The sequence below is a fragment of the Bombus pyrosoma genome, linkage group LG3 (assembly GCF_014825855.1).
Source record: "Bombus pyrosoma isolate SC7728 linkage group LG3, ASM1482585v1, whole genome shotgun sequence".
NCBI lineage: Eukaryota > Metazoa > Arthropoda > Insecta > Hymenoptera > Apidae > Bombus > Bombus pyrosoma.
This window is the reverse complement of record NC_057772.1, coordinates 11,985,845-11,995,699: the sequence shown is the minus strand read 5'-3', so window position 1 is coordinate 11,995,699 and position 9,855 is coordinate 11,985,845. Positions and strand designations below refer to the sequence as shown.

Here is a 9,855-nt window from a genome sequence, read left to right as displayed (position 1 = left end):
ATTTACCCACCAGCGGCACCGCAGCCAGGATCGTATAGGGGGGCCCGACCCTCTTCACCCGGCATCGTACCAGGGGCCCCTCCTTTACTCTTCTCTTCTCTTCCTTGTTCCGTCGTTCTTCTTTTCTCCACCTCTGTACACCTCCCCCTTCACCCTTTCCCTACCCTCCCGCCATCTATCGTTAACAGCTATCTTTCTTCGCACCATTCAGCCGTGATTCCCACCGGTCGTGTTTTCCTTCTTCCATATCCTGGGCCACGATCACCACGGGACGTGTGTGCCGCGCCGATTCCTCTCTACAACGACCCACGCCGTCTACGAGCAGGAGCAAAACGAACCGGGGGCTGCGATTCTCGCGAGAGATTTTCAAGTATCGAATCGGTTAGGTGGTTCGCGATGCGATGACTCTTCGACCCGTGGATGACACGTACCGAGATATCCAACCTGTGCACCCGTTCTTCTTCTTGTTCTTGGAATTGCTCTTGGCTCTAGGGTACATCTTATCAACGACAGACTTTTGGATATTCGACGTTTCGTTCATCTTGGACAACCCTTTGCTTTGGATTGATGAAACTTCGATGCTGATTTCGAGATCATCGATGGACGATAATACAGATAAACTTGGAGAAGAATGGAACGATGATGTTGAAGGATTTTCGCTGGGATATCTTGTTTAGGGTCAAGGCAGTGGATAGAAATTCGTCGTTGAAGAAGGTTCGATTGGTTGGTTTGGACGGTGATCGGTTAATCGGAAAAGAAGGTTCGAGGAACATCCAGACAAGGCTGTATATACGTGTGCTGTTGCTCGGAGTCGGCGAGTGGGCGAAACGTGTTAACTCGTCTTTTGTGAGATACGTTCGCGGAGTGAACGTTCGTTGTACCTTTGTCGGATCACGCCGCGTCGTTTCGTCGCGAGGTCGTTGATGTTCGATGGGTTTTGTTCGAGTATATTGGTTTATTCTTCGAGAGTTTGTTTCATGCCGAGAGTTTCCTTAAATATTAGTCAGTTTGGAGATAAGAGTTACTTAAAGACCATCGCTGTTTTTGAGAAAACAATTGTTTACTTTATTTCATCATTTTCTCCAAGTTAATTCAGTTTTCCTACACTCTTTGTAGTTATTGTACAAAAAAATATGAACATTTTTTGGCTATATTTTTATTAATCGATATTCATCGACATCAAGAAGGAATATCTGTGTATTTCCTGCACTTCTACGTCAAAGTACCATATCAAAATTTTAGACTTTAAAATAATCTATTATTCCTAATGTCATTGTTACATTTTTCAGTTTTCCTCAATTGCATACTTAGAACCGAACGTAATTTGTTATCCTTGAATTTTCTTGCGATTAATCTTCTCTCTTCTTCTTCTTCCATTATAAAAATGATCAATCTTTATCGACGCGTCTATGCAAAACATCGAATCTCGTTGATCTCTCGTTGACATTCGACCCGGTGTTTCATGACACACCTGCGCGTTTAGCACGGTTCATTTTTTCCATTGTGCAAGCAGGACGATGTTTTAAAAGCAGTCCGTTCAGCATGATTCAGTATCGAGCGGAAGTGCAGCGGTAGCGCGGTGCGAGCTGTTGATAAACGTGAAAAGGACCTTGATGTTTGACCGCGATGAGTGAGGCGATAGAAATATTAGGACACGTTGATTAGCTCGTAGAACGACGATCTTTTTGGCCTCCCTGATCGTTCGTGTTCCACCATATTTCATGCAAATGAAAGCAATTTTCTTTTTAAATAATTTTTAGAACCTGGCAATGAGCATAAGCTTGCCCGCAGAACTGCGTTTTATTATCAAACCTGACATTATTATGCAAGAAAATTTAGTATCGATAACTTGGAACTTGCGACTTGTATAATTTCATTAATAACATTGATTCGATTGTGCAAGAGAATCCCCTGATGAACATTTCCTTTCGAATTAATTGCTAATACGAAATTCATATTATATGGTGGTTGCACCAGGATCAGATGTATATAAATTATGATTAATACATTCATTAATATGTTTTTGGAATAAACTTTTGTAACCACAACTCAGGATAACGTAATGCTTCTCCTTTTTCTTAATTAATTATCCACCAACCGCAAGTGTCTATCAACAACACGATATTTCTTCTAAAGTGAAACGCAGCGCTCAATTAAGATTCCGAATTTCTTTCGCTAAGAATTTTTGAATTTTAAATTTCTTAGCTAGTGGCTTTTCAATCTACATTTAAATTTAATTAATCAACGAGGTTTCGATTCCCGATAGAAAGTCGGAGACGTGCAATCTTTCATCGACGTTACAAATCGTAAAAACGGTAAAGAGCAGCAAGGAACGTCAGTGTATGTCAAAATGAGTAATGTTTCGCTTTTCGGACATGGCAAAAATGAGATCTTTTGTACTACTTGTCATGCTTACGAGCCTTTCAGGATTATTCTGTTCGTTACATAAAGTACCTCTTTCTTAGTGTACTTATTATCTTTAGAAGAAGAATTATCGTTGACTCAACGTCTTAACACCTAAGGGCACACTTCGTTGCTTAAATCCACGAAATTTCGACGAAACGAGTTCAACGTGTTTTTCTCTCGTTCACCAACGAGGATGCTCATCTCTCAATGAGTGCAAACGAATCGTCTCGCACGTGTCCAACATATTCAATTACTCGAAAGACGCGCCTTTCGTGGAGCTTGTTCGCAGAACGGAAGTACGCACAGAATTTGTAACAGACCTTAACTAATTCTAATTTGGTCAGACTGGCGTCAAGTTTATGAACGGTCCTAAAAGCACGATTTTTATATCGCAACCGTTATTGTATGATTTTAGAATCGATTTCACGACAATTGAATTTTCACGTTGCACTAAAAGAAAAAATCCATTGGTTATCTTTCTTACTATTTATTTTTATTGTATAGCCGCTCAACAACGATGAATTACGATGTCCTTGAACTTTGAATTCGTAAAGAATCGTATGTTTTACAGATTTTATAAGGAGACCTGATTAAATTTCTACTTCGAGAGAAATTATTATAAGTTGTAGCAAAAGCAGATGTTTTTAGAAATCTGTTTTTAGTAGACAAATGCAACGAACTGCGATAAGTTTGCAAAATTTTACATCGAGTTTGCTAAGATCAAGCATTAAACTTTACATCAGCTATGTATCAGAATATCAAGGTGAAATTGTGTGAATAAATGTGACGAATATGATGTTTGGTTGGTAGTTTTATTTTCAACTGATCGTGCTGTTCATTTTCGCAATTCTAAAACCGTTTCGTAATTTTAGTACTGTTGGGATCAATAGTTAAGATTAAGTAGAAGTGTTTAGAATTTAAGATAGCTTCGAGATATATATATAAAAGATTTTCTGTGATACTATCTAATGAGTCATTACAGAGATGTATCAGTGTGAGAATTCGTGAAATGTTACAAACATTTTTATTAGAATACCCATTGTCTCGTTCCTTGCAATAATTTGTCTGGTATTTTTGCATCGTCCATTCGTTGAAAAGTTTGTTGTTGCACAAGTTGGCAACTGATTGCACACGAAAAATAATTTCTCTTATCACGATTGTGAGGAACATGAGCATATTTGAAGCATATTTTTGAATGGAATAAATGACGATTACGCCATGAATTTGTATATTTCCTCAAATTTATAGGAAGGATTTTCTTACAGTCTAATTCTTTCACGACGAACACTTGTCCCAACGATAGAAATCTTCTGTTCCAATCATTACAGCGACTCATATGAAACTCGTTGTAATTAAATACAGTAGAACCTTCGTTATTTAAATACTTAACATCTACGCGTTCTGTTTTTCGAATAATCCAACAGCATATTTTCTTATCAATAAGGATCGCGTTTCTTTACCATCTATTTACTCTTTACTATATATTGCTCGACTATTTACTCCTATTTCTTTTCCTAATAATTTTTGTCTCAATTCCGTTATGTTTACCATCAAAATATCTCTTAACATTCAGACAAAGACAAAAAAATCCTTATTAATATCCTAATTTCTTAATTCAATTTTATACCAAACTACTTTTTAAACATTCTAAACTTCCTATTTGTTAAGACGAAATTATGTTCGAGACATAAGAATTCAAAAATCGTAACATGGTTAACTCAATGGCTAAACGAAAAGTCCCAATATGTCAATATGTCAATGTATCAAACCAACCATTACCATTAACCAAACAGCCTTCAAACGTTCGATCTGTGTATCAGTGCTACAAATCATCTCTTACAGCAATCTCCACTAGACTATTTGTCCCACCCATAGAATATTTATCCTAACTATGTCGATCGGTACTAATCGACATCGGATTAACGTCAAAGTAAATCGTTTTTCGTAACGTTCGATCCGGTCGTGATTCATCGAGTCTATTTCCTCCTCTCCTGTCTTTCTTCTCTTTCTCTGTTTGCCTCGCATGTAGACACGCGTGCGTGGCCACCGCATTATGTAAACGTCGCGGGATACGTGTGAGATGCGTGCAAAAGACGGACGAGGCCGCGGCGCCGTGCCGCGACGAACCTCGCGATTTTCCATCGCGAAACGATTGGATTCGCGGGGCCGAGCGGACAATGTTGCCAAACGGGCCGACGGAGTCCGACGCGACGCATCTCGACGCTCTCGGACCGGTTCTCTTCAGGGCGAAGGTCGTCGGCTGATGTGAGGTCGTCGATACCGAACGCTTGGTGCTCGCCGGATTTTTGCTTCGAACGTTGCGCGTGGCACGCCTGATGGATAACCAGGACAGCGATTTTGGGAAGCGGGTCGCTGAATGATGTGCTCTATGCAAATTTATGTTTAGCCTCGTTTTTTTCTTGGTCTCCTTTTTTTTTTTATTTTGCTTCTCATATTTAGTTCTTTGGCTTTGGTACGATTGGATGCTAGAGTGGTTAAGTTTCGACAGGGTAATGGGGTTTATTATGTTTTTCGGACGTTCTTTCTTCTTTCAGATACTTTTATTTTCGTGTGGTTGGTTAATGGTTCGAATCGGTGAATAACGTGTAGCTTGAAAAATTTATCTATACTTTATGTCCTTCTTTAATTAGAAGTTTTTAGAGGACACTGCTCTAAAAAGTGTTGAATCATGTTCGACATAAGAGTGTCCTTGAAGAGAATTGACTACGACGTAGATTCGACATAGGAATTCGAAATGTTAACAATCTTCTTCCCATTTTAACAGAAACAAATTTTGTTATCTTGATGGAATCAAGAAGGTCGTTACCATAAAATTGTAGTAAGAGATTTCGAATATAAATCATGATAATTACCCATTTTTCTTCAAACTTAAGACATTTTTTATTGATCAAAAATATCATAAAAAGTGATCGAAAGAAGGTAGCAGAGTTTAGCGCATAAATAAAGGGTCAGGAAAACCGACTCGAGATCATTATTATTCGAAAAACGTTATAAACAAGCGTTACATGACCGTGTTAACAGATTAACAGATTTTCTCGCGGTGACTACCGATTAAGATCGCATGCGATCAGCTCGAGAGCACTGCGAATCGCCATAAATATTTCCTGATCGGCACAAGCTTCGGTTATTCCATGGAACTTGTACCTCGATAGAGGGGGAAAAAATGCGAGAATGAACGTGTTATTAGTAACACTTGCTCGCAACGGGAGCCAGAATCTCGATTATTCATCCGGCGCCTTTAGCCAACGGCGTCACGATAGTTGTTCGCTTGTAAAAAGTGTTAAGAGATGTTCTCAACTTGTTTTCTACAAAAGTATTCGTTTTCTAAGAATATTATCAATTCGTTTTTCTTCCTTTCGTTTTATAAAACGTACAGATCCTTTTCTTTTTGCTTTATACAATTATCTGGATACTATATTTGACGCTTGAGATTCTCTATATGTTTATAGCCTTGAGAGTTCTTTTCTTTTCTCTTAATTCTTTTTTTCTCCTCCCTTTATTCTTTATCCTTTGCTCGTTTCTTCCTTCTTTTTTTCTCTCTTCGCCTTCTTCCCTCTTCCTTATTTTTTCACTCTTATTCTTCTCTCTTCAAATTTTTTTCGCAGGCAATTGAAACAACAATTAACAAGATAAAAATTCTATTCATAAAATTTTCACTATATGAATATATATATTATACGTTATATAAAAATTCTATCCTAGTAATTTAAAGTCAATGAACAACCACATCGATTCTACGTACATTGCAATAATCACAATCGCGAAGCGATTGAACGCTACAGAACAGTCATAATCAGTATCGAAAAATACCCATTGCTCCAATCATTCATCCTGAAGACAAATTACAGTAATCAGCTGAGAAGCAATTGCTCGAATATCAAGCAAGGTTAATAGGTAAACTTAGTACAATATTAGATAAACGCGTATTCTGAGATGGACGACGTTGAAAATATCTGCACCCGTGTTATTCCGCGATGAGAACGAAAAATCGTGTACTCAGAAGCGGGACTGTCGTTTCAGCCAGGAATAGAAGCCCTCAGGAAAGCACGTAATGACGTTCGGCATTATAAACGCGGTGTTCTTGCCGGTATCGCGGTGAATCCGCGTTTCTTCCTGGATCCTCGTGGCAGTTGCCGAGGAAACGAGCACCTTACAACCGGCGATTCCCAACCGTTACGTACCGTTAGAAGCGCGATCGTCTATGTCGCTGCTGGCGAAAAATAAGCTTTTTGCGTGTGCATCGAGAGCCACCTGAAACGGTCCGGTAATTTTGCAAGATCTACGGCTTAAAATAGACACACGATTCTCGCGTGTCAGTGCAAACTGTAGATTTTTTCCTGTTTTTTCCACACCCTCGAGAATTTCGCTGTTAACAGGTACTTCAAGTCTATGGTTTGCTCGTTTTAACTGTACGTATTTTATTTAAGGTCAGATATTTATGGAACGTTGGGTAAAAGTTGGGAATCGTTGTAAGGTCGACGAAGAGAAAGAATTCACGAGAGAAAGGTTTAGAATTTTAGATTAGCTTAATCTTTTCAGGGACGAATTTATTAAGGTTAGAAGACGATATTTGTGTTTTATAGTTCTTCGAAATATAATCTATTCATATAGATGTGGATATTGGGCGTGATCCCTCTATAATTATTAGCAGCAAAATTCGAATTATTTATAGCTCTTTATTCTGATGGAAGAACCGATTAAAGATTAATAGAAATAAAAATGTTTCAATAGAAATGTAATAATTTCTTCCAGTCTCTGGTCTTGGCTTCTAGTCGTTCTTACAAGGGATCATCTCCAAATTTCCCATTAATTGACCTTTCAATAATCGATCACCTACATAAAATAAAAGGGAAAAGATATTCTTGTAAATGATTTTGTAGTGTCTTATGTAATTATAATAAACAATAAAGTAAGTATCGTCGTTTCAAGTTCTCGATAGAAACAGAATACTCGTAACCTCGTGAAGAAACTAGCTGTCGTCCTTCGTTACCTCCGAACGAAGGATACTCCCACGGAGAAATATCACTTAGAATCGTAATAAAATTAAAGAATTCCATGTACACGGTCTGCATATCAACTACCATTGTTACTAGTGAATCAACAAAAAGCAAGAATAATTCTTATCTTTACGCGTTAAAGCTTACATTCTTATTTATACATGAAACGATCCACTAAGTATTCTAAACACTGGAAACTGTTCGAATATTCATTCGAGTTTCATCACATCATCCTGTCATCTTGTTACGTTATCGACCAAATTGCGAAATCTGCTAATTTTCTTGTTAACTTAGAATTAATGTATCCAGCATACATATAACATAGACCGTTTAAATCAAAAACTGACGTTTAAACTATATCTTTATCGTACGTGTACTAAATTTTCGAGTACAGGACAACGAATGAAGTGGAGTAAACGAATTTCGTGAATGTCTCATTAGAAATTTTGTCCCCGTTTCTAATCTGTTTTAAACACTGTGAAGTACGGTAATATCATTTTTCCATCGAGTAATGTTTTAATAGGTTTAGGTGTCCTTAAAGTCATTTATAGTACACTAAACATGTACTTCATATTCCGACGAGTTTTGCGCATGCCAAATGGTTCGATGGTGCCTCGAGAAATTCCGATCGCGTCCGAAATTCAAGATTCTCCGCTCGTACGTCGAAATTATAAATTATCGTATTTGAAGGAACGCGACCTTTGCTTGGCCATTCGTGCTCATGGTTTCCTGGTGATAATACAAAACGTGAGTCACGACCTAAGGTATCTAAAAAATATATTCATCAGTTCTTCTTTTAATGTTACGTAATAACGAAACCAGCAATTGTACAGAATCAAACTTTTATGCTCTAATGGATCTTGGAATCGTAAATTTCCGAATTCCTGCAACTGGAATATCTTACAATTTACAGGTACCCAGTTATTTCGTTTTTTGAAACTGATGGCTGACTTAAAAGAAATCTAGAAACATCGACGATTCATCTTACTCGCTTAGGAGACAGAGAGTAATGTATTTCTGGTCCTTCTCACCGTTTCGTGATCTATACTGCGATTAGTTAGTACTTTTTTGTCTTCTGGCGTTTACTGAACTGACGTAACTTTAAAAGTACATACTTCTTGGAACAGATTTTTTGAAACATTTGAGTCGTTCGGAAGCTATGTTGACCAGATCCCTTAAATTAAATAGTAGAGACAAATAGCAATGTTACACCGTTAAAAATGAATTCTTACGGGATTGTCGTCGATGAATCTTCAAACTTAGGAATTTTCGAGCTTCGTCGATGTTATCGAAAATGAATATTGCATTCGATGTCGATCGCTATACGATCATGGTCGTGATTTGTCACAGTTGAGTACATGCACCAAGGACGCCGCGGAGGCGCACTTAAAAGCAGAAATATCATTAGGCAGAATGCAAAAAAATAGACTCGAAGATTTATTTGCTGTTATTCGCAAATTCTCAGGAAATTGCTGGTTCGTTAGATCACGATCTACGATCTGATTTACGATCTACAAGTTTTTATTTTAGATTTACATGGAGGACTGACGTTCGTCTGTTTTGAAGTTAAAACGAAGTTACGTCGCTTCAGTTACTATATTAGAAACAAGTATTCTTGTATTCTTTAAGAGATAAAAATAAATAAAAATTAAATGCAAACTATAAATCTCTTCAGCACAATTATCATGTTTTCGTAATATTGGAACTAACAATAAGAAGAATGAAATACAAAGCGCGAATCTTCTTAACACAATGGCTCATTGCCAAATTAAAGCATCGTCTTTTACAATTCAATACCTCAATGACATACTACGCGGTCGCAAGAAAAAAGTGCAGGAAACCATGTTTTGTACGATAATTAAAAAGGTGGCGCGTCATGTCAGCCTCAGGCACACTGCCTCATCGCCAAACAGATTAATTCTCACGACTTGTGCCAAAATCGATCATATTGCCCGCTTGTAAATCACTGAAACAGTTATCAAAATTTACATTTATCGCTCTCTGCTTGCATATTTCACGAGATGTTAAACGATCCGCGAAAGGTATACCTTTTAGTACATCGACGGGGAAAAAACGTGGCGGAGGAATGAAAAGTCTGTTGACGCTAGTTGGTCGCGAAGATGTTACTCGACGACAGAATAGCGAATGAAATAGAACTTCTGCTCGCTTGGGTTTCACGATTGACGAGTGGTTCATTATGCGATTTCGTTGACAGGGGATTTAGCTGGAAGGACGAATGCTTTCGTCATCCTACAATTGGCTTTGCCAATCGCGATATCGAGTAGCGTGTGTTTATTAAGTTATCGCGTGCTTTTTAACTTTATAGTTGAATTGAAAAGTCACGATGGACCATTCAATTAGGGAGACTCTGAATTTACGTTATTATCAACTTCTTTCATAATTGTGCTTTGGATTGTGACTCATAGAATAT

General features: G+C 37.9%; 1 protein-coding gene and 1 long non-coding RNA gene across 4 annotated transcripts in view; one reads left to right on the top strand and one right to left on the bottom strand.

Annotated features, from left to right (window-relative positions):
• Positions 1 to 9,855, top strand: part of LOC122566193 (serine/threonine-protein kinase S6KL) — a 67,801-nt gene that overhangs the window by 13,474 nt on the left and 44,472 nt on the right. The gene's annotated exons all lie outside the window — the stretch shown is intronic.
• On the bottom strand, positions 6,230 to 9,716 carry LOC122566196. The gene is made up of 3 exons (XR_006316435.1): positions 9,473 to 9,716; positions 9,222 to 9,390; positions 6,230 to 8,153 (listed from the first exon to the last, which is right to left on the bottom strand). It is a non-coding gene; the product is annotated as an uncharacterized LOC122566196 (long non-coding RNA).